Source organism: Lynx rufus, unplaced genomic scaffold (genome assembly GCF_022079265.1).
Source record: "Lynx rufus isolate CCGP_SWC_20201006 ecotype Redwood Valley unplaced genomic scaffold, mLynRuf1.p SCAF_27, whole genome shotgun sequence".
NCBI classification, from domain to species: domain Eukaryota; kingdom Metazoa; phylum Chordata; class Mammalia; order Carnivora; family Felidae; genus Lynx; species Lynx rufus.
The window spans coordinates 6,919,411-6,941,739 of record NW_025814842.1 but is presented as its reverse complement, the minus strand read 5'-3'; the positions used below and the strand labels follow the sequence as shown (position 1 = coordinate 6,941,739).

Genomic DNA, 22,329 nt, shown 5'->3' with positions numbered 1-22,329 from the left:
AATCATTGCAACACATGCAGAGAGTTACCAAAGATCAGTGTGTCAGTACCTTTGGGATACAATCCTGCCTTGCCAGCAGAGCAATCATTTTGTGAGTTGCAGAGCTCATGGGGACAACTGGTCAACTCAGTGCAGAGGTAGGGGGGGTCAGGGGTGTCTGCTGGGCAGGGCAATCTGCCATGGGTCTTGAGCTTGAGTTCTTGCATGTTCTTACTGGGCATGTCAAGAATGCCAAGCCCTGTGTGGTCACCACCTGGGCCATTTCTCAGGGTAGTGTTTGCAGTGAGCAACCTCAAGAGATGCCCTTTGGAAAAAGATCAGGCTCAAGACAGTTCATGAGAAAAGCATGCCTTTCCCAAGTTCAGTGTTCCTTGACTGTAACGTACACGAGCCTACTGCTTATATAGCATCCATTTGGGTCCTTCAGAGATACTGCCTGGGATTTAGGGGCACAGGGTAACCCTGGCCGTGATGTTCATACTGCCTGATGTGCGATGACCAACAGTCCTTTGTCTGTGTCCGAAGGTTCTCCTGTCTTCTGCCAGCATCCCAAGAAATAGTAACAGTTAATTTATGGGCTTGCAAGTAGGGCTAAATTCCAGACTCTGACAAGCACCTGCCTCAGGGATGGTCCCACACCCCTCCTGTCTGCGTGTGGATTCCCACTGGCAGAGGGGATTTTGTGTGCCAAGGTGATCAACCCGCCTGTGTGCTCCAGTCTTGGCGGAGGGGGGTTGAGCAGGGAAGGCTCCCTTTGCGTAGATATGCTGGTGCAATTTTGGGAAAGCTGGTCTACCACTGCAGGGCAAACAGGATGATCCAGTCCTCACTGCTGGCCTTCTGGAACTGCAGTAGACCTATAAACCTAATATCCCCACATCATTAAGGTCCAAGTCAGACATTTCCACTTGGGTTGGTGTTTCTCGAGTCTTAAAGGTAATCTCCCATTTGCCACAAGAGAGAGCTTATTGGTGGGCTGGGAGAGGAAAATCAGATCTGAGGATGCTCTTGAGTCAGTTGAACAGAATTTATTTCTTTGGATATCTTGTGACTGCTGAGAGCACCAGACACAACAACATTTGTAGGTATTCCAGAACCAAATAAAAATTATTTTTAGTCTTTATATTATTTGCAATTTTTCTTTCCATTCAACGTAAGATTTCAACTGTTCAGTTTTATGGTTGTGCAGTGATTATGTCTGCTCCTTTATTTTTTTACTGGCCCTATCCCAAATTCCGAATGTCCCCATCTCCCCCACCCATTTTCAACAATGCCCCTTTGTTTTATCCTCTCTGAGTAGCCAGTCTCTGGGATCAATATAATCCCTACCTAGGGCTTCCTCCTCCCTCCTTCTGATTACTCAAAACAGTAACTCCTAATATGGTGACAGTTTTGGTTAATGATCCAGGTTTTACAGAAATTATGTCTGGGTTTGATCCCCAGTGCCACCATCACCTGCTACATTTGTGACCTTGAGGAAATTACTTAATTCTTCTCTGCTTCAATTTCCTCATTGCTAAAATGGATATTAATAGTAATAGTTTTATCTCTGATGTGTTTTTTGGTGAGGATTAAATAAGATCACAGGTACTTGGTACATAGCACTTGCTCAATAAATGCCATCTATTATAATTACCTTGGGGCCCCCTCTTCCTCTATTTATCATCCATTACTCATGACTTCTGACCACAAGTTTTCTGTTCCAGGTAATGTCTTTCCAGTCCTCTATGCCCTAATCACTCCTACTTATGATCCAGGCTCTTTTTCTGTTTCATCCTCCTGGAGATTCCAGATTCCCTGCAGCTTTTGGGGCATTTTGTTCTCTACTCCCACTCTTAGTCTCTAATTCTGTGCTCGGTATCAATAGTTTACTGGGTCTGAGGAACTGGCCTCTTGCTTTGCATCTTGCAATCTGTATGACCCACAGAAATGATTTATTCTGGGTCTGCTTCCTCTTATGTAAAATGGCCTGGAGGATCCTTAGGGTTCCACGTGGCTGTAACAGTCAATGGCAAGGAAGACATTCAGTAAAAACCCCAAATGGACTATGAACTATGGACCATATTTTTTTTAATTTTTTTTTTAAATTTTTTTTTTCAACGTTTATTTTATTTTTGGGACAGAGAGAGACAGAGCATGAACAGGGGAGGGCCAGAGAGAGAGGGAGACACAGAATGGGAAACAGGCTCCAGGCTCTGAGCCATCAGCCCAGAGCCCGACGCGGGGCTCGAACTCACGGACTGCGAGATCGTGACCTGGCTGAAGTCGGACGCTTAACCGACTGCGCCACCCAGGCGCCCCTATGGACCATATTTAATGAGTAAGTTCTAAATGCCGAGTAATGTCCTTGGTAACGGGGGAACAGGGCAGATCAAGAGACACTATCCCTTGTCCCCATGCAGCTTACATAGGCTAGTTTTTAAAAATGGAATTCTCACAATAACCATGAGAGGAGTTGTTGATACAAAGCAGCCCAGATGATTAAGTCACCTGATGAAGCCACTGTGAAATATCTAGTGACTAGAAGAGCCACTATGTGAACCTTGGTCAGAATGACCCCAAAGTCAGCTCATTTTCCAGTCAACAACCCTGGGCAGGGGTGAGTCTGATGCTTTCTAAAGTGGAATCATCCTCAGATGGGTAGGGGTGTAGTCAGATGTGCATGGATGAAAGTTGGCTCTGACACCACTTCTTGTGTGAGAGCTAAGGCCTGGGGGTGAGGATGGGGAGGAGGAAAGTAGATGAGTTGTGTCTGCGTATTTCTACTGTGTCTTTTGTTGGTTTTTGGGGCTCTGAAACTGCCTTCTTGCTAACTTCCCTCTTCATGCCTACGAGGGATTATCCCTTGAGCTGTGAAAACAGCATCGCATTCATTCCACTGGCCTTCTCTGACCTTGGAATAGTCCATGATGTCTTTCAAAGATGTCTTTTCTAGTCTTCTGAACTTGGCCTTCCTCTCGTTCTCCATCCCTACCACTTGGCACTAGAGTCCCAGGGGATTTCTGCTTTTATAATCATGGAGAAAGAAGGCCTGATTGTTGGAGCAGGCAGTGACCTAAAACCTGGGAAAGACTTCACTAGGCCTGGAAAATCTGGCATAGAGAAAGTCACAAACTAAGGAGCTACCAAGGTGGAGAGGATTTTGAGGTATGGGTCAACTGTGAGTCCCTTTGTGAGGTAGCAGAAGATCAAGGAGGAAAAAACTTGGTCATCGGGATCAACAGCTGACCATGGCCTCTGGTCTCCAGGCTTTCCTTCCTGTCCATCTCTCAGCATTGCATTCTTGCATGGGCAAGAGCTTGACTTTACATAGTACAAAGTGCAGGAAGGAGGATTTTCTAGAAATTCTAGAAATGAGCCAGATGGGATCAGCATGGAATAAAACCAGGATGCTGCCTCTATATCATCAGTTCTTGAGTTAAACTTGTTGCTAAGTTGAGTTCTTTCCATAATGGTGAGAAATACATTTGTTGACTATTTGTAAATGTTACAGATCTTAAACCTTCACAATCTTAAGAAATTGTTGGTTTATATTTTTGTTTCCTCCAGATTTTCATTGTGATGATGGGCCCAGGACTAGCTTAGCTCTCTTCTTTCCAGGTCTCTTAGGTCCAGTGCTGCTGTATTCAATCCTCTGTGGGAGATGTTTTCCTTCTTGTTCTGATACTTTACTTCTGCTGACCCCTTCTCAACCCTTGTTCCTGGTGACCTCTCATACTCCTCCAAACCAGATAGATATATCCAACTGTGAAAACGAAGGAGGGAGGGAGAGAAGAAAGGTTTCTCCTCCCATAGAGGTAGGTTACAGAGATGCCAGGCCTCCAAACTTCTTTTTACTCCCTACCCTTAGGTGATCCCTGCACCCTGCTGCTGCAGGTCATGGCACATGTCATCAACATATGGCTGTGGGAGGAGGCTGGTCTCTTTTGGTGGGAAGAGGAGAGACAAAGAGGGCATTGTTTGGTGGAATAAAGAAGTGGGAGGAGAGCTCTCTCGACCCTCAGGGGCTTCTTTCTTGGCACCAACCCTCAGAAACTTATTGTGAAAGAGAAGTTTGTCTTGGTGCTTTAGGGTCTTGTCAGAAGTTTAGAAATAACTAGGCAAAAACCCCATTCCCCTACTACTCCCCCCCGTCCTGCACCAAACTTAGCCTCCTCCCTTGATACCCACACTGACCCGGGCACTGGGGACATTTATAAATGGAGCCATTGAAGAATCTGGAGAAATTCATGCAACTTTGAAAAGTGTCCCTATTCCCCAGGCTCTGTGCACCTCCCCACTTTCCACCCCCGCTTCGGACATTTAAACAAGGACTTTGGTCACTCTGGCGGACCATCTGCATAACCCTGAATGTGGGGTCACGGCTCTTGGTTTCCAAGGAGATGATTACAAGCCATATGCAAAGATGTGCAAAAGGCACCTGACTCAGTAGCTCCTCCTCCTTGAGAAGTGGTTTGGCCGAGGACTAAGAGTCTGCCCCAGAGCCACCCTTAGTTCCCATCCTGCCTCTTCCAGAGTAGAAATAAATGAAACAGGGACGAGAAACACAATAGAAAAGATGAATGAAAACTAAGAGCTTTTTTTTTAAAAAAAGGATAAACAAAATTAACAAACCTTTAGCTAGTCTTACCAAGAAAAAAAGAGACAGAACTCAAATAAAATTACAAATGAAAGTGGGGATACTACAACTGATACCACAAAAATACAAAGGAGTATATGAGACTAGAATGAACAATTATACATCAACAAATTGGATAACCTAGAAGAAATGGATAAATTCCTAGAAACAGACAGCCTACCAAGTCTGAATCATGAATAGAAAATCTGAACAGACTAATAAGTAAGATACATAAGGAGATAAGTAAGGAGATTAAATCAGTGATCAGAAACCCCACCCCCAACAATAAAAAGCCCAGGATGGGGCACCTGGGTGACTCAGTCTGATGAGCATCTGACTTTGGCTCAGGTCATAATCTCATGGTTTGTGAGTTCGAGCCCTGCATCAAGCTCTGTGCTGACAGCTTAGAGCCTGGAGTCTGCTTTGGATTCTGTGTTTCTCTCTCTGTTTCTCCTCTGCTCATGTTCTCTGTCTCTCTCTCAAAATAAATAAACATTAAAAAAAAAAAGAAAAAGCCCAGGACCAGATGGCCTCATGGGTGAATTCTACCAAAAATTAAAAAAAAAAAAAATTAATGTCAGTTCTTCTCAAACTCTTCCAAAAATAGAAAAGGAGGAAGTACTTCCAAACTCATTTTACAAGGTCAGCATTACCTGGATACCAAAACCAGGTAAGGGTATTACAAGAAAAAACTATAGACCAATATCTCTGATGAAAATAGATACAAACATTCTCAACAAAATACTAGCAAACCGAATTCAACAGCAAATTAAAAGGATTGCACACCAAGACCAAGTGGGATTTATCCCTGGGATGCAAGGCTCATGCACCATATGCAACTCAATAAACGTGATAAAACCACACTAATAGAATGAAAGACAAAAATCATATGATCATCTCAAAAGATAAAGAAAAAAACATTTGGCAAAATTCAATGTCCTTTCATGATAAAAATTCTCAACAAATTGGGCATAGAAGGAACACATCTCAACATAATAAAGGCCATATATGATAAACTCATAGCTAACATCATACTCAACAGTGATAGGGTTGAGTGCTTTCCCCCTAACACCAGGAACAAGAAAAAGATGTCATCTCACTACTCCTATTCAACACAGTAGTGGAAATCCTAGTTAGTGCAATTAGGCAAGAAAAAGAAATAAAAGGCATCCAAATTGGAAAGGTAGAAGTAAAACTGTTTCTGTTTGCTGCTAACATGATCTTGTGTATAGAAAATCCTAAAGACTCCACCAAAAAACTGTTAGAATTAATCCTTGAGTTCAGTAAAGTTGCAGGATACAAAATCAACATACAAAAATCAGTGTGTTTCCAGATTCTAACAACAAGCTAGATGAGAAAGAAATAAAGGAACAATTCCATTTACAATAACATAAAAAACAATAAGATACTTATGAACAAATTTAACTAAGGAAGTGAAAGGTCTATATATCAAAAACTGTAAGACTTTGATAAATAAAACTGAAGACACAAATAATTGGAAATATACCCCACGTTCATGGATTGGAAGAGTTAATATTGTTAAAATGTCCATACTACCCAAATCTGTCTATACAGTCAATGCAATCCCTATCAAACTTCTAATGGCATTTTTCAAAGAAATAGAAAAAAACAAAGCTACAATTTGTATGGAACCACAATAGACCTCAAATAGCTAAAGCAATCTTGAGAAAGAACAAAGCTTGAGGCCTCCCACTTCCTGATTTCAAGCTATATCACAAGGCTATAGTAATCAAAAGATATAGTACTGACATTAAAAACAGACACATTGACCAATGGAACAGAATCAAGAGCCCAGACATAAACCCATGCATCTATGGCCACCTAATATTTGACAAGAGAGCCAAGCATACTCAATGAGGAAAGGATAGTTTCTTTAATAAATGGTGTTGGGAAAACTGAATATTCACTTGCAAAAGAATGAGACTGGACCTTTCCTTACCTTACTACATCACTCACAAAAATTAACTGAAAATGAATTAAGGACTTAAACATAAGACCTGAAATTATAGAACTCCCAGGAGAAAACATAGAGCACCATCTTCTTGATGTTTATCTTGGCAATGATTTTTTGGATGTGACACCAAAAGCACCAGTAACAAAAGTAAAATAAATAAGTGGGACTACATCAAACTTAAAGGTTTCTGTACAGCAAAAGAAATAATCAACAAAATGAAAAGGTAGCCTATGGAATGGGAAGAAATATTTGCAAACCCAATCTATCTGATAATGGGTTAATATCCAAAATATACAAGGAAGTCATGTAACTTAGAACAAGCCCCCCACCGCCCCCAAACAATCCAATTTAAAAATGTGCAGGGGTGGGGTGCCTGGCCAACTCAGTTGAAAGAGCATGCGACTCTTGATCTCGGGGTTGTAAGTTCAAGCCTCACGTTGGGTATAGAGGTTACTAAAAAAAACAAAACAAAACAAAACAAATAAACTTAAAACAGTTCAGAGGACTTGAATAGACTTTTTTCTTCCCAGAGAAGATATACAAATGGCCAACAAATATATCAAAAGGTGCTCAGGGTGCCTGAGTGGCTCAGTTGGTTCAACGTCTGACTCTTGGTTTCAGCCCAGGTCAGGATCTCACAGTTCGTGAGTTCAAGCCCTGTGACAGGCTCTGCACTGATAGTGTGGAGCCTGCTTGAGATTCTCTCTCTTCCTCTTTCTCTGCCCCTCCCCTGCTTGTGATCTCTCTGTCTCTCTCAAAAATAAATAAGTAAACATTTTTTTAAAAAGGTGCTCAACATTACTAATCATCAGGGAACTGCAAATAAAAACCACAGTGAGATATCACTTCACACCTGTCAGAATGGCTATTATGAAAAAGACAAGAGATAATAAATGTTGGTTTGGATGTGGAGAAAAGAGAACCCTGGTGCACTGTTGGTGGGAATTTAAATTGGTACAGCCACTATGGAAAAAAGTATGGCAGTTTCTCAAAAAAATTAAAAATAGAAGTACATTATTATCTTGCAATTCCACATCTGGGTATATATCCAAAGAAAATGAAATCAGGATCTCAGTGTAATATCTGCACTCCCATGTTCACTGCAGCATTATTTACAATAGCCATTGGTGTGGGAACAACTTAAATGTCCATCTTGGTGAATGAATAAAGAAGATGTGATACACACACACACACACACACACACACACACACACACACACTGGAATATTTTTCAGCTATAAAAAGGAAGGAAACCCCTGAAACCCATGTTGTTTGGGTTTGAACTGTGTGAGTCCACTTCTATGTGGCTTTTTTTCAATAAATATACTGGAAAAATTTTTTGGAGATTTGCAACAATTTGAAAAAAGCCACAGAAAAACCATGTAGCCTAGAAACATTGAAAAAATTAAATAAAAAGGGATGCATAAAATATGTGTAGATACAAATATACTTTATCATTTATCACCATAAAAATACATGAATCTATTTTATCTTTTATTTCATTATTATTATTTTTTAAATTTTATTTTAAAGATAAATCTCCATGCCCATTGTGGGGCTTGAACTCAAGTCCCTGAGGATTGACAGTCCCGTGCTCTACGGACTGAGCCAGCCAGGTGCCCCTATTTTATTATTTTTTTAAAAGATTTTATTTATTTTTTTTATTTAAAAAAAATTTTTTTTTCAACGTTTATTTATTTTTGGGACAGAGAGAGACAGAGCATGAACCAGGCGAGGGGCAGAGAGAGAGGGAGACACAGAATCGGAAACGGGCTCCAGGCTCTGAGCCATCAGCCCAGAGCCTGACGCGGGGCTCGAACTCACGGACCGCGAGATCGTGACCTGGCTGAAGTTGGACGCTTAACCGACTGCGCCACCCAGGCGCCCCAAAAGATTTTATTTTTAAGTAATCTCTACACCCAATGTGGGGCTCGAACTCACAACCCCAAGATCAAGAGTCACATGCTTTACTGATGGAGCCAGCAAGGTGCCCCCACAAATCTTATTTTAAAAAGTTAAAATTTATCAAAACATATGCACACACTTACAGACTGTAAATGGTACTATTTGCCGTTGAAAGAAATGTAAATAAATGTAAAGGTGTAGTATTAAATCCTAACTGCATAAAATTAACTGTAGTACATGTTGTTCTGTAGTGATTTCACAGCCACTTCCTGTTGCTACTGCAGTGAGCTCAAGTGTGAGCATCTGCTTAAAACGTGGGGTGCTAAGCATCTCCCAGGGAGCAGTTTGTCTCTCCAGAACATTGTATATTGCAATAAAAAGCGACCTCTTGCAGTTCTAATAGTAGTTAAGTTTTTGGAGAGTCATACATGGATTTTTTGACTGTGCAGGGGTCAGTGTCCCTAACCATTGTGTTGTTCAAGGGTCAAATGTATACTGGAGAATTAACTAAGTAGGAGTTCCAGATTTTAGCCACTGGGCCAGACGTAGTATATTTAGTGGAGCAAAATAACACAGCTTCTCTTATGTGGTAAATAGCTATTGATCTGATTAGTGTCCATACTGATTCAATGTTAGAAAAATGTGTAAAATACTTATCACAATGAGCACTGAGTAATGTATAGAATTGTTGAATCCCTGTATTGTACACTTGAAACTAATATTAGCATTGTATGTTAACTGTCCTGGAATTAAAATTATATATATATATATATATATATATATATATATATATATATATACACACACACACACACACACACACACACAAATATACACATATATATACATATGTATATATATGATGTGTAAAATCATTATTATTGATTTGTATTTCAAAAAGTTTAAACTGACATAAATTCTCATATCTCTGGCTATTTCACAAATATGTTTTTCTTTTATTTGGAGCTTCAAAATTAGTTTGTTCATCTGTGGTATGATATCAGTGGGGAAGCATGAATCACATTGCCATTATTTTGGTCTTTGATTATTGAATCTTTGGCAAGCATTTCTTTTGTTTCAAGAAAACCTTACATTAGCATTATCAATATGGTAAATCTTTGCAAAACTCTTCCACGGCTCAACCAATAAGCATTAGCAAAGAGTACAAGATCATTGAATTCATTTTCTCTATTTATTACAGCCGTTCCACAAACCAGTGATGACTTACATACAGTATTTGCACTTATATTCAGTGGATTTATCAACTGTATTCATGATGATTTTCTTAGAGTCTGCTTCGGAAAACTGAACACAAATATTTTCAATATGTATCACACGGTGAAACAAAACACAAGGGAAACATCTAGAGAACTGTCCATTGTGATAGTAAATATATATTTTTTTAATTTCTAGCTGAAATTTTTCTTTGATAGTTGTAAAAGACTATAAAATATCTATGCTGAAAGTTTGATTTTTTTTTTAGGCCATGACTTGACAATATTTTTTCATGAATTTGGAAGTATACTGAGATGAAATGTACCCAAAATATTAATTGGGTAGTGTCTCTTTTTATCACATGATTCATCTGATTTATTTTGAGAGAGAGAGAGAAAGAGAGAGAGAGAGCACAGGTGTGTTTGCAGGGGAGGGATAGAGAGACAGAGAGGGAGAGAGAATCCCAAGCAGGCTCCACACTGTTAACACAGAACCCAATGGAGGGCTTGATCTCACAAACCATGAGATCATGACCCAAACCAAATCAAGAGTCAGACATCATCAGATTATTCTCTACAATTAAGTAAAATGCTAAGTTCTTTATCTCCACTTGATTCTATATCAGTAGTGTGCCTTCATTTTAAATTTAAAAATTGATCCCTATTTTTATTGATTGACTTTATTTATTTTTATTTTTTGAATGTCTATTTATTTTTGAGAGAGAGAGAGAGAGAGTGAGAGTGAGTGGGGTAAGGGCAGAGAGAGGGAAACAGAAAATCCTGAGCAGGCTCCATGCCATCAGCACAGAGCCTGATGTGGGGCTCGAACTCAAGAACCTGTGAGATCATGGCCTGAGGAAAATCAAGAGTCAGATGCTCAACCAACTGAGCCATCCAGGCGGCCCTTGATTGATTTTTAAGTAATCTCTACACCCAGTGTGTGGCTTGAACTCACAACCCGGAGATCAAGAGTCACATGCATGTTGCCCCATCTATTTTTTTTAAAACTTGTAAAATAATTTAATTATATTATAATTAAATACTATATATATATATGTATAAAATAAAGTACTTCAACTTAACTACCACTATAATTTACATAAGTATAACTGTAACTCATGCTGTCTGCATAAAATATTTAATAAATACAATGTGTTACATTGGTAAGTAGAAAATTAAATTGAATCATTGAACTGAATTAATCTATTGGCATATCAGTGATATGTTTATGTGAATTACCAGAAACAATGCACATTCCTGATATTTGCACAACAATATAACAATAATATCTTATGCAATGCATGGTTAAAGGCAATGTTGTCCTACTAAAACAACAAAGCGGTATTTAACAGAAAAGTATTTTATGGGGTTTCAGTTTTTAAATTTAAATAAATTAATTATACTTAGATGAACTTAAAAATACATTTCCAGGGGTGCTTGGGTGACTCAGTCAGTTAAGCATCTGATTCTTGATTTCAGCTCTGGTCATGATCTCGTGGTTCATGGGTTCAAGCCCTCCATCAGGCTCTGAGCTGATGGCATGGAGCCTGCTTGGGATTCTCTCTCGTTCTCTCTCTGCCCCTCCCCTGCTTTCTCTTTCTCTCAAAATAAATAAACATTTTATTTATGATCTCTTGATCTTGGGGTCATGAGTTCAAGCCCCACTTTGGGTGCAGAGATCACTTAAATAAGCAAAACTTAAAAATTCCAGTCCTTCAGTTGTCCCAGCTATATTTCAGATGCTCAACAGCCCCATGTGGCTTATGGTTACCATATTGGGTAGTATAGACACAGAACAAAATACAACACTAATCTAGTGATCTTATAGGGACACTGTACTCAGTAATCAGAGGAAAACAATATTTTTAAGCATGTATATAGAGTATTAAAGAAAACTGAGCACATGTTAAGTCACAGAGTAAGTCTCAAGAAAATTAAAGGGCTGGTATTACAGAAATTATGTTCTTTCAGACCACGATGCAATTAACATCAAGAAGATTAGCAGAGAATTCCCATACATTTAGAAATTTAAAAACATACTTCGAAACATTCCATCCATGCAGTTGAGAAGAAATAATGATGGAAAATTAAAAAATACTTTAAGCTGGATGACAAAAATTCTACAAATCAAAAGTATCGTATCTGGGTAGGGAAGAATATCTTAAGACAAAAAGTACACACTATTGATAAAAAGAATGGGAAGATTTGACTGTGTGAAGAAATCTGTTATCAAAAGCCTCCATGACAAGAGTGAAAAAGGAAATCACTAACTGGGAGAAGATATTTGCAAAATATATAACTGACCAAAAAATAACACATTCAAAATACAAAAGCCTCCTACAAATCCCTAAGGAAAACAACCCAATAAAAATTTGGGCAGAAGTCAAGAACAGGCATTGTACTTTTTTCCAATTGCTGCTGTAACAAGTTGCCATAGAATTAGCGGCTTAAAACAACACATATAGGAGTGCCTGGGTGGCTCAGGTGGTTGAGCGTTCGACTCTAGCTCAGGTCACGATCTTGTGGTTCATGAGTTGGAGCCCCATGTGGAGCTCTGTGCTGACCGCTCAGAGCCTGGAGCCTGCTTCGGATTCTGTGTCTCCCTCTTGCTCTGCCCCTCCCCAGCTCATGCTCTGTCTCTCTCCGTCAAAAATAAATAAACATTAAAAAAAATTTTAAAAACCCAACAACACAGAAGTCTAAAATCAAGGTTTTGGCTGTATTCCTTGCGAAAACTTCAGGGACAATCAATTTCCTTGCCTTTCCCAGCCATTTGTGTTCTTTGGCTCGTGGCCTCTTCCACATACGGCTCCAGAGTCTTGCCTCAGTCATCACATCTCTTATCGTACCCTTTGACATCCTCTCTCCTTATAAGGAACCCTGTGATGTCATCAGGCCCACTAAGACCATGTGTGTCCCCATCTCAAGATCCTCAACTTGATCACATCTGCAAAGTCCCATTTCTAAATTTTTAAAAAATATTTATTTATTTTGGGGAGACAGAGAGACAGAGTGCAAGCAGGGGAGGGGCAGAGAGTGAGAGAGAGACACAGAATCTGAAGCAGGCTCCAGGCTCCAAGCTGTCAGCACAGAGCCCGACGCAGGGCTCGAACCCACGAAGCACAAGATCATGACCTGGGCTGAAGTCAGACGCTTAACCGACTAAGCCACCCAGGTGCCCCTGCAAAGTCCCATTTCTGATATAAGGCAACATTCAAGCTTCTGAGGATGACGACGTGGATACCTCAGGTGGCATTATGTGATCTACTATAGGCATTTTACATAAAAGACTTATAAACCCACTAGATAGTAGAAGGCAATTAAATAATACCTTTAAAGTTCTGAAAGAAAATAATCATCAACCAAGAATTCTCTAGCCAACTAAATAACAATTCAAGATTGAGGATAAAATGAAAGCACTTTGAGACCAAAGAGGATCAAAAGAGTTTACCCCCAACAGTTCCCCAGTAGAAAAACTACTGAAGGTTGTGTTTTAAGAAGAAAATTTGGCACACTGTGTTCACAACAGCACCATTCATGATTGCCAAGTGGTGGAAGCAATCCAAATGTCCATCAGTGGATGAATGAATGAACAAAATTTGGTATATACATATATACACACAAGGAATATTATTTGCCCTTAAAGAGGAATACATTTCTGATAGATAACTATAATATGGATGAACGCTGAAGACATTAAGCTAAGCCAATCACAAAAAGACAAATGCTGTGGGGCCTCTGGGTGGCTCAGTTGGTTAAGCATCTGACTCTTGATTTTGGCTCAGGTCATGATCTCGCAGTTCATGGGTTTGTGTCCCACACTGGGCTTTGCACTGTCAGTGTGGTACCTGCTTGGGATTCTCTCTCTCTCTCTCTCTCTCTCTCTCTCTCTCTCTCTCTCTCTCTTCTCAGGATAAATAATTAAAGAAAAAAAAGACAAATGCTGTATGATTCCAGTGAATCCAATGAGGTAGTCCAATTCGTGGTAACAGAAGGTAGAATGGTGTCGCCAGGGGCTGAAGGGAGGGATAAATGGGTATGAGGTTTCAGTTTTGCAAGATGAAAGAATTCTGGAGGTGTGCTGCACAACAACATGAGTACACTTAACACTACTAAACTGCACACTTAAAATGATTAAGAAGTTAAAAAACAAGAAGACAATTTAATGCAGAAGGAAGGTACGGGATTCAAAAAGCAACACTGAGCCAAGAAACAGTGAAACATGTTTTTTGTTAAATCTAAATCAGAATTGAGTTAAACATTCTGTTTGCAATGCACAGAATGGGTTAGAAGTGAGACACATCTAGGAGCAGGGCCATGAGGGTGGTCATTCACTCTTGAACTAAAACACCATCTTAGTTCAAGGGGCAGAATCTGTGCCACTGGTCAGCGGGGAAGACGTGGTCAATGAAGGAAGGGTTCTCCATGGGGACACCCAAGGTTTTGGTTGGGATCCAGGGTGGATAATGAAGTTAGTCATTAAGAAGTGTAACATGTAAGCAGAGGATTTTTATTTTCTTGCGGGTATGAAATTACAATGGGTTTACAATCAAAAGTTCTTTAAAGGCTGATAATCTGAATAATGGGGAAGCTAGCCATGTTGTGGCATTTAAGGGTCCGCCACCTGCTGCCACGATGCTTGTTCAAATCCCAGCTTCTCCACTCACTAGCTGTTCACCCCCGAATAAATTACTTAACCGCCTTATTCTTCATCTCTCTCCTCTGTAACAGAGGATGATAATAGACTTACATCATGAGGTTGCTATGGGGGATAAGCAAGTTAGTAGTCCTCTAGCACTTAGAATATTTGTCACTGATTAAGTACTGAATAAGCGCTAGTGTAACAGGATATTAAATCGGAAAATCTGACTAGGATTTCAAGATATCATGTTTTAGAAAATACAACACATAGGACATTCTAAAGTGATTTGCTAATCTGAGATGAAATACTTCAAAGGATCGCGGTCCCTGAGTTCGAGCCCCGCGTCAGGCTCTGGGCTGATGGCTCAGAGCCTGGAGCCTGTTTCCGATTCTGTGTCTCCCTCTCTCTCTGCCCCTCCCCCGTTCATGCTCTGTCTCTCTCTGTCCCGAAAATAAATAAACGTTGAAAAAAAAAAAAAAAAGAAATACTTCAAAGGAAAAAAAAGTGCCAAATCAATAAATAACGGGCATATTATTCTTTAAAATTTTTTGAAAATGTTTATTTACTTTTGAGAGAGAGAGAGAGAAGGGCAGAGAGAGAGGGAGACACAGAATCCGAAGCAGGTTCCAGGCTCTGAGCTGTCTGTCAGCACAGAGCCCGACGCAGGGCTCGAGCTCACAAACTGTGAGATCATGACCTGAGCTGAAGCCGGATGTCCAACCGACTGAGCCACCCAGGTGCCCCATGGGCATATCATTCTTAAACTCTATGCCCACATCAGAACTGTATACAATTGGGGCGCCTGGGTGGCGCAGTCGGTTAAGCGTCCGACTTCAGCCAGGTCACGATCTTGCGGTCCGTGAGTTCGAGCCCCGCGTCGGGCTCTGGGCTGATGGCTCAGAGCCTGGAGCCTGTTTCCGATTCTGTGTCTCCCTCTCTCTCTGCCCCTCGCCTGGTTCATGCTCTGTCTCTCTCTGTCCCAAAAACAAATAAACGTTGAAAAAAAAAATAAAAAAAAAAAAGAATTGTATACAATTGGCAGAGTTGTTGGAAATTAGAGGGAGAGAGGATTTCTTTGGAAAGAGATATGCTATTAGTTCTCAAGGGCAAGAGGTGAGGGTGCCGCCTTCTTAATCTCAAGCCTAGAGAGAGGGACTCAAACAGGTCTATTGACTCCTGCCTGAAAAATCAAAAAGGCAAGTGATGGGCGAGCCAGCAGATGAATGGATGGACATATGGCTGCATTGGAACTGGCCTGTGGATCAGATGCGAACATGCCAAGGAGAGAGGCAGTGCCAGCTTATCTCATGCCTTGCTTGATGGAATCCCCTGTAGGAGTGAACAGGCTCCAAGGATCATTAAAAAAAAAAAAATCCAGTTGGCAACTGTCAAGAAGGTCAAATAACTTAAGCTTCGAAGACTATCAAGCTGGACTTAAATGTCTCCCTGACAATGCAACGTGCTAGAAGACAGTGGAATGATGCGCTAAGACCCACAGGGGCAGCATCTGGAACCCAGGGTCCCTCCAGCTCTCCTCCTTGAGAGTGCAGGGTTGACTCTGGTCAAAACTCTGCAGTGGTGAGTTGCGCTCTCACCCACCACCCGCTCACCCAGCCTCACCCCTTCCTTCCTCTGGAGGGGATCCTGGCTTGAGCCATGGGGACAGGAATGGGTATAGGCAGGTGTCACAGTTCTCACCGGGCCTGGTGGAGAGGCGCTGGGCTCCCAGGGATGCTGAGGGACAGGGAACAGATGAGGGGAAGCCTGTGCTATTTCTCCCAGCAAAGCGCACGCGTGCGCGCGCGCACACACACACACAAACACACACACACACACACACACACACACACTCACACTCTTGTGGGTAAACTTGTGCTTTGGGTACTTTGGCCAGGAGAGTGGGGGGCTTAACAGAGATGTAAACTTACAGAAATTCTGTCTGTTGTTGCCTGTGAGTGCTGCCTCCACCCCCCACTTGGAAACATGCAGAGGCCATTGCTCTCCTTTCAGCTGATTTCAAAACCTCTGTTTCAGTTCACTTAGAAGAGGCACCCCTCGCCCTCAACAACAGAGGGTTATTCTCCAGACCCCATTCTTTAATAGCAGGGCTACAGGCTCCTCCAGCTGCCATTCTCTCACCCTTCGCTAAGGCTGCCAGGAATGAAGAGGGGAGGGGAGAAGACGTGGGTGGTGGCAGGAGGCAGGGCCTGGGGGAGAGAGAGCTGGGACCCTGCTGGCTGCAGCCTGAGGACTCTTCCCTGACTCTTCCCCCGTGTTGTTGGTGCTTCTGTTAGGCGCTGCCAGGTGAGTGCCGGGAAGGAGAGTGGCTGGGCTGGGGCAGGGTGCAGGGTTGGGAGGGTGAGAGACAGTGGGCTTCAGGGCTGCACACACCAGTGAGCTAGGGGTATTATTACAATTCAGATTTGAGTTGCTAACCCTGGGATACAGCCTGAGGTTCTGCCTTCCTGGTGCTGCCAGTGCATCCAGGGATCACACTTTAGGTAAAAGAATCTAGAACGTTTCCCAGGCCAGGTGGGCTGAGACGGGAGCAGAAAGCCGGGTCCAGAACTGCCCTTGGTGGACATCCCTCCCTTGTGCCTTCACTGGCTGAGATGAGTTCTGCCACCCATGGAATCTTGAAATTTTTCTCCCATAGAATAGAGATGCTTAGAAAGATTCTTACCAAAATCATGATGAAATTAAACAAAAATCTATTTACATATTTGAAAAATCCCCTCACATGCTGGGCTTTCCTCCCTCCCCCAAATCTTTTTTTAAAATACTTATTTATTTTTGAGAGAGAGGATGCAAGCAGGGGAGGGGCAGAGAGAGAAGGAGACACAGAATCCAAAGCAGGCTCAAGGCTCTGAACAGTCAGCACAGAGCCCAATGCTGGGCTTGAACTTGTGAACCAAGAGATCATGACCTGAGCTGAAGTTAGATGCTTAACCAACTGAGCCACCCAGGCACCCCATCCCTCCCCCAAATCTTGAGCTCACAGGTATTGCTTCACCAGTGAAAATCTTGACAGGGCTCAGATTCCACCAACTCCTTCCCAAAAGATTTATTTGCAAATGACTTCTCCACTCCGGGAGCAGAGTGGTTTCCCTGGAGTTTGAGCTTTGAAAACAATGCTGAGTTCTCAACTTCCCTGGTCTGACTCTAGCTTGGGGGCTCTGGTGCCCTTGTGCAAAGCTGCAGATGTTTGTGGGATGCTGGTCTCAGAGAGTAAGCCTGGAGGGCTGGGGACAGCTAGAAGAGATGGGGGAGACCACATGAAAGCAGGGGAGGAGGGAGGAGGAAAGATCTGCCTGTGTTGAGGCCCCACTTGTATAAGAAATTGCCTTTGGTCTGCAGACTTTAGGAGATGGAGTATGATTTTGTGTGAATCTTTCAGGAAGTCCCAGAATTAGTGTTGTTTTGGTTGTAACAGCCACAGGGCAGAGGACACAGAAGGGTACTCAGAATTTAATATGGGAGCTCCAAACCAAGGGGTTCTTGGGCAAGTCCTTTCATCCTGCTTTTTCCACGCTCTCTCCCAAATCTCCAAAGCTCTGTGGTGAGCTCTGGAGACCCCAGTTCAGTTCCTAGAGCCTCTGAGAGGACACTGGGTATCTGGCTACAGGTCTGGGGTGGGCAGGAGAGAGAGAAGAACCAGTTATAGGGCCTCTCAGAATTCCTCAAATTCCCAACATTGGAATATGCCAAGCCTGCTCTGGGTTAAATTCCAGGTCTGCTGGGAATGTGCTGGAAATGTGTTTAGAGTGTGCTGGGCCTCCACTCTGAAACAAGATGAGGCTGAGAACCAGACTTGTGAATTTACCAAATCAGTCTCTAGTCTCTCAATGCTCCAGGACAACCAGGGCGGAACCCCCCCCCCCAACAACCGAACCTGGGGTGCCTCCCCTAAGTGCAAGGACCCCATAGGGCCTGCAGGCTTCCTCACAGATGGAGCTTGTTGAGGGGGAGGATGCGCAAGGCAGCTTGGAAATGGGCCGATCATCACATCCCACCAAATTAAAACCCTTTGAGATGCTCCAGCACGAATGTCTTGCTTTACAGAGCTGGTGACTGAAGCCATGGGTGGAGAGGTGATGGACAGGTGTGACCCTCAGGTGGTGGTTCTCAACCAGGGGTGAATCTGACCCCAGGGGACATTCAGCAGTGTCTGGGGGCTTCTGGGGGTGGAGGGGAGAAGCGTGCTACTGGCATCTGGTGGATGAAGGCCAGGAATGCCGCCAAACATCTCACAACGCACACGACAGCCTTCCCTGCCCCCAAAACAAATGATCGATCAGTCCCCGAATATCAATGGTGCCAAGGCTGAGAAACCTAGGGCCAGCACTGGAAGCTGACCTTCCTTCTGGTCCTCTATGGAACTCAGTATCTCTCCAAACAAAACTTGGTTAAACACTTATGGAGAAACTGCTCTTTTTCCCAGGCACTTCACTAAGTATTTTCTCATCCAATAAACAGACAAGGGATTTTGCTTTATTGTGGTCTTTGATTTTCAAATTAGGATATAGATTTCCCTTATCTAGTCACCTTTTATTATTTTCAAGGATTTATCTTCTTTCTCTGAATTCTGGAAGAATTACCCAGTGTGCTCGCCAGCACCACAATCTGAATTTCTTGTCTATCCTCTTGCTTTCAAAGTGGATTTTTAGTTGTGCTACCAGTGATCTTTCCCTTCCATGTGTAGTGGGTTTATACACTTAAAGATCCATTTACTCTCATTTTGGAGGAGTCTCAGGAATGAGAGGGGGTAAATCTCCATCTTCAATCTGCCATCTTTTAATCATGAGACCGATTTCACATCTTTCTAAGGACGGAGAATGGATTTCTTCTAAAAATTTGAACCCAATTTTATGGAGAATAATTTTCAGTGGCCTGACAGACTTCGGAGTCTTCACAGTCTATGAGGGAGGCAGAAAGATAGGGACAGACAGGCAGGTAGAGGTTCAAATTCTGATCGTTAGTGACTCAAAACATGGTCTCTCACAGTTGATGGGTGGTGACATGGTTCTCTGGTCAATTAAGCCCTTTACAACAGTCCCTTGGAAGCATCTCAATCCATCTGTTCTGACTGCACAGAAGTGACCATTCCACCTCAGCTTTGGTGCTATGGCCTGTTCTTATCTATACAGGTGACCCTTGAACAACACAGGTTTGAGCCCTGCTGGTCCACTTATATGTGAATTTTTATTTTTCATTATTTTTTAATGTTTATTTATTTTTTGTTTATTTATTTTTATTTTTGAGTGAGAGAGAGAGAGAGAGCGAGCATGAGTACAAGCAGGGGAGGGGCAGAGAGAGAGGGAGACACAGAATCAGAAGCAGGCTCCAGGCTCTGAGCTGTCAGTACAGAGCCTGATCTGGGGCTCCATCTCATGAACCATGAGATAGTGACCTGAGCCAAAGTTGGATGCTTAACCAACTGAGCCCCTCAGGTGCCCCCTCATATGTGGATTTTTTGAAAAAGCAATCTCTATACCCAATGTGGGGCTAGAACTCATGACCTTGCAATCAAGAGTGACACACTCCATGGACCCAGCCAGACAGGTTCCCTAGTGGATTTTTTTTTTTAATGTTTATTTACTTTTGAGAGACAGAGAGAGAGAGAGAGAGAGAGAGAGCATGAGCAGGGGAGGGGCGGGGAGGGGGGACAGAGGATCCGAAGGAGGCTCTGTGCTGACAGCAGAGAGCCTGATATGGGGCTTGAACCCATGAGTCGTGAGATCATGACCAGAGCCAAAGTCAGATGCTTAACTGACTGAACCACCCAGGTGCCTCTCCAGTGGATTTTAAGGGAGTTGACAGGCAAAGGCCACAAGGCATTTATTTACAGCTGTGCACCCTGTCTCCATGGGACTGAACGGAAGGCTACTCAGGCAGTCGAGACTGCTGACCTGAGCACCTGGGGAGGCCTGACGACGCCCGCAGCCCTCAAGAGGCCCGGGTACTGGTCAGGCCGCAGGTCGTCCAGTGTGCTGTTGGGGTGGTCAGGTGGAACACCTGGGTCTCGGGGCTGTGCCAGGGCAGCCGTGGGCCTTGGGCTCCTCCCTGCCAGGTACTGATCCCTCCTCAAGGCAGCTTCCTGGAGGCCAGCACATTCATGAGTGGCCGCAGCTGCCCCTGTCCCTGCCATCTGGCCTATACATGGGTTTCTTTTTCAATATACATGCAGTATTATGAATGTATTTTCTCTTCCTTATGAATTTCTAGTAACCTACAAGCATGTGTTAACTGCCTGTGTTATTGGTAAGGCTTCCACTCAACAATAAGCTTAAGTAGTTAAGTGTTTTTTATGTGGGGGAGCCAAAAGTTATATGGGGTTTTTTGACTGTCTAGGAGTCAGCGCTCCTAACCCCCACGTTGTTCAAGGGTCAAACAACTGTAGTTTATTTATGGCACGAATCCCCACTTAAATTGCTTTGTGCATCTTTCTGAATATTATATGTAGCTTTTTTAAAGCTTATTTATTTTTGGAGACAGAGAGCACAAGTGAGGGAAGGGCAGAAGAGAGAGGGAGGGAGACAGAGAGAGAGAGAGAGAGAGAGAGAGAAAGAGAGAGAGAGAGAGAACGAGAGAATCCTAAGCAGGTTCCACGCTGTCAGTGCAGAGCCTGATGCGGGGCCCAAACTCATGAGACATGAGATCATGACCTGAGTGGAAACCAAGAGTCAGACACTTAATGACTGAGCCACCCAGGCACCCCTCTGGGTCTTATAATAGGGAAGTTGATACGAGGCAAATTGGGCATGTCTCATTTGCTGCCATGTCAAAGAGTTAGAAATTCAGGTTATTATTACTAGAGTTGAAAGGGAGAGACCTAAGCAGGTTCAGGGAGGAAATGAGGGTGGTCAAGTCCTTGAAGCAGCTGGAGAGACCCAAGGACATGGGTCTGGGAGGGAGGGTGGCCTTGGGTAAATGCTAGACCACTTCTTTAAGATGCTACAGAAGGGAGCAGCATGTAGACAAGACGGGGCTGTGTGGCTCCCCAGCAAAGAGTCTTTATATTCCCTGTGGAGTAAAATGTTTTCAAGGTCTTCTAGACCCTTCAATGAGGGGATGCAGGCATGTCAGAGTTTAGGCCAAACACAGGCAGTGAGAAGCAGCAGCTGGGCATTGAGGAGGCTGCCTCAATAAAATATAAATAAAGATGACACACAGGCTTATAGCAGGGTGCTACTCTCTCCAGAGAACTGAGAAATTTTCTGAAGCCTGTCCCTGAGCATGGTCACCTCTCACAGTGTGGGAGAGATGAGCCCAAGGGACAATTACAAAGCAGAGAGGAATTTCCAATTTTTATCCAGTCATCTCTGGCTTTGGCCCCATACTCCATTACATTCAATCGGTAAATTCTGCTGGGTTTCTTTTAAAATGTTCTCCTTTTCCCAAGCTGGTTAGGTCTAAAGAACACCAGACTGAAGTGGGCCTTGCCACTCACTGTTCACTTGACCCGCACCGGGGCCCGTAAGCTAACTGAATCTCAATCTTACCACTGCGATGGGAGCGGAGGCCAGACCGCACGCCTATGAGCAGCCAAGGCCTGGTGCAAGAGAAAAGCAGAGAGCAAGAGAATGCACGTTCCCTTCTGGGGTCGGCACTGATTCTGTTCAGGCGCCAGTGACAGTAGCGCCAGGCCTGGTGGCCATCAATGGGGGAAACAGTAGTTTTCAGAGGGCTCTGGACTCTCTGGCTGTTTAGCCTTTGGGAAAGGGACAGAGGGAGGGAGGGAAAGAGAGGGAAAGATGGATCCTGGCTTTCCACTGCCAGGTACAGAAGGGGGCAGAAGAGACAGCCACACCCGCACCCCCTCGCTATTTTCCACGATGACTCCATTACCTATAAACAGGCGCCATCAGAGTCTTGGTAATAAACCAACTAGATCCTTGGAGAGGTGCGCGAAGTCTTGCCTTATCTATCCTTGGATTCACAGTGAAGAGGTGGCCCCATGCGCCTCCTCAAGATC

General features: G+C 43.1%; 1 protein-coding gene across 1 annotated transcript in view; it reads right to left on the bottom strand.

Moving 5' to 3' along the window:
• AZGP1 (alpha-2-glycoprotein 1, zinc-binding) overlaps positions 1-22,329 on the bottom strand; it is a 37,048-nt gene that overhangs the window by 9,148 nt on the left and 5,571 nt on the right. The gene's annotated exons all lie outside the window — the stretch shown is intronic.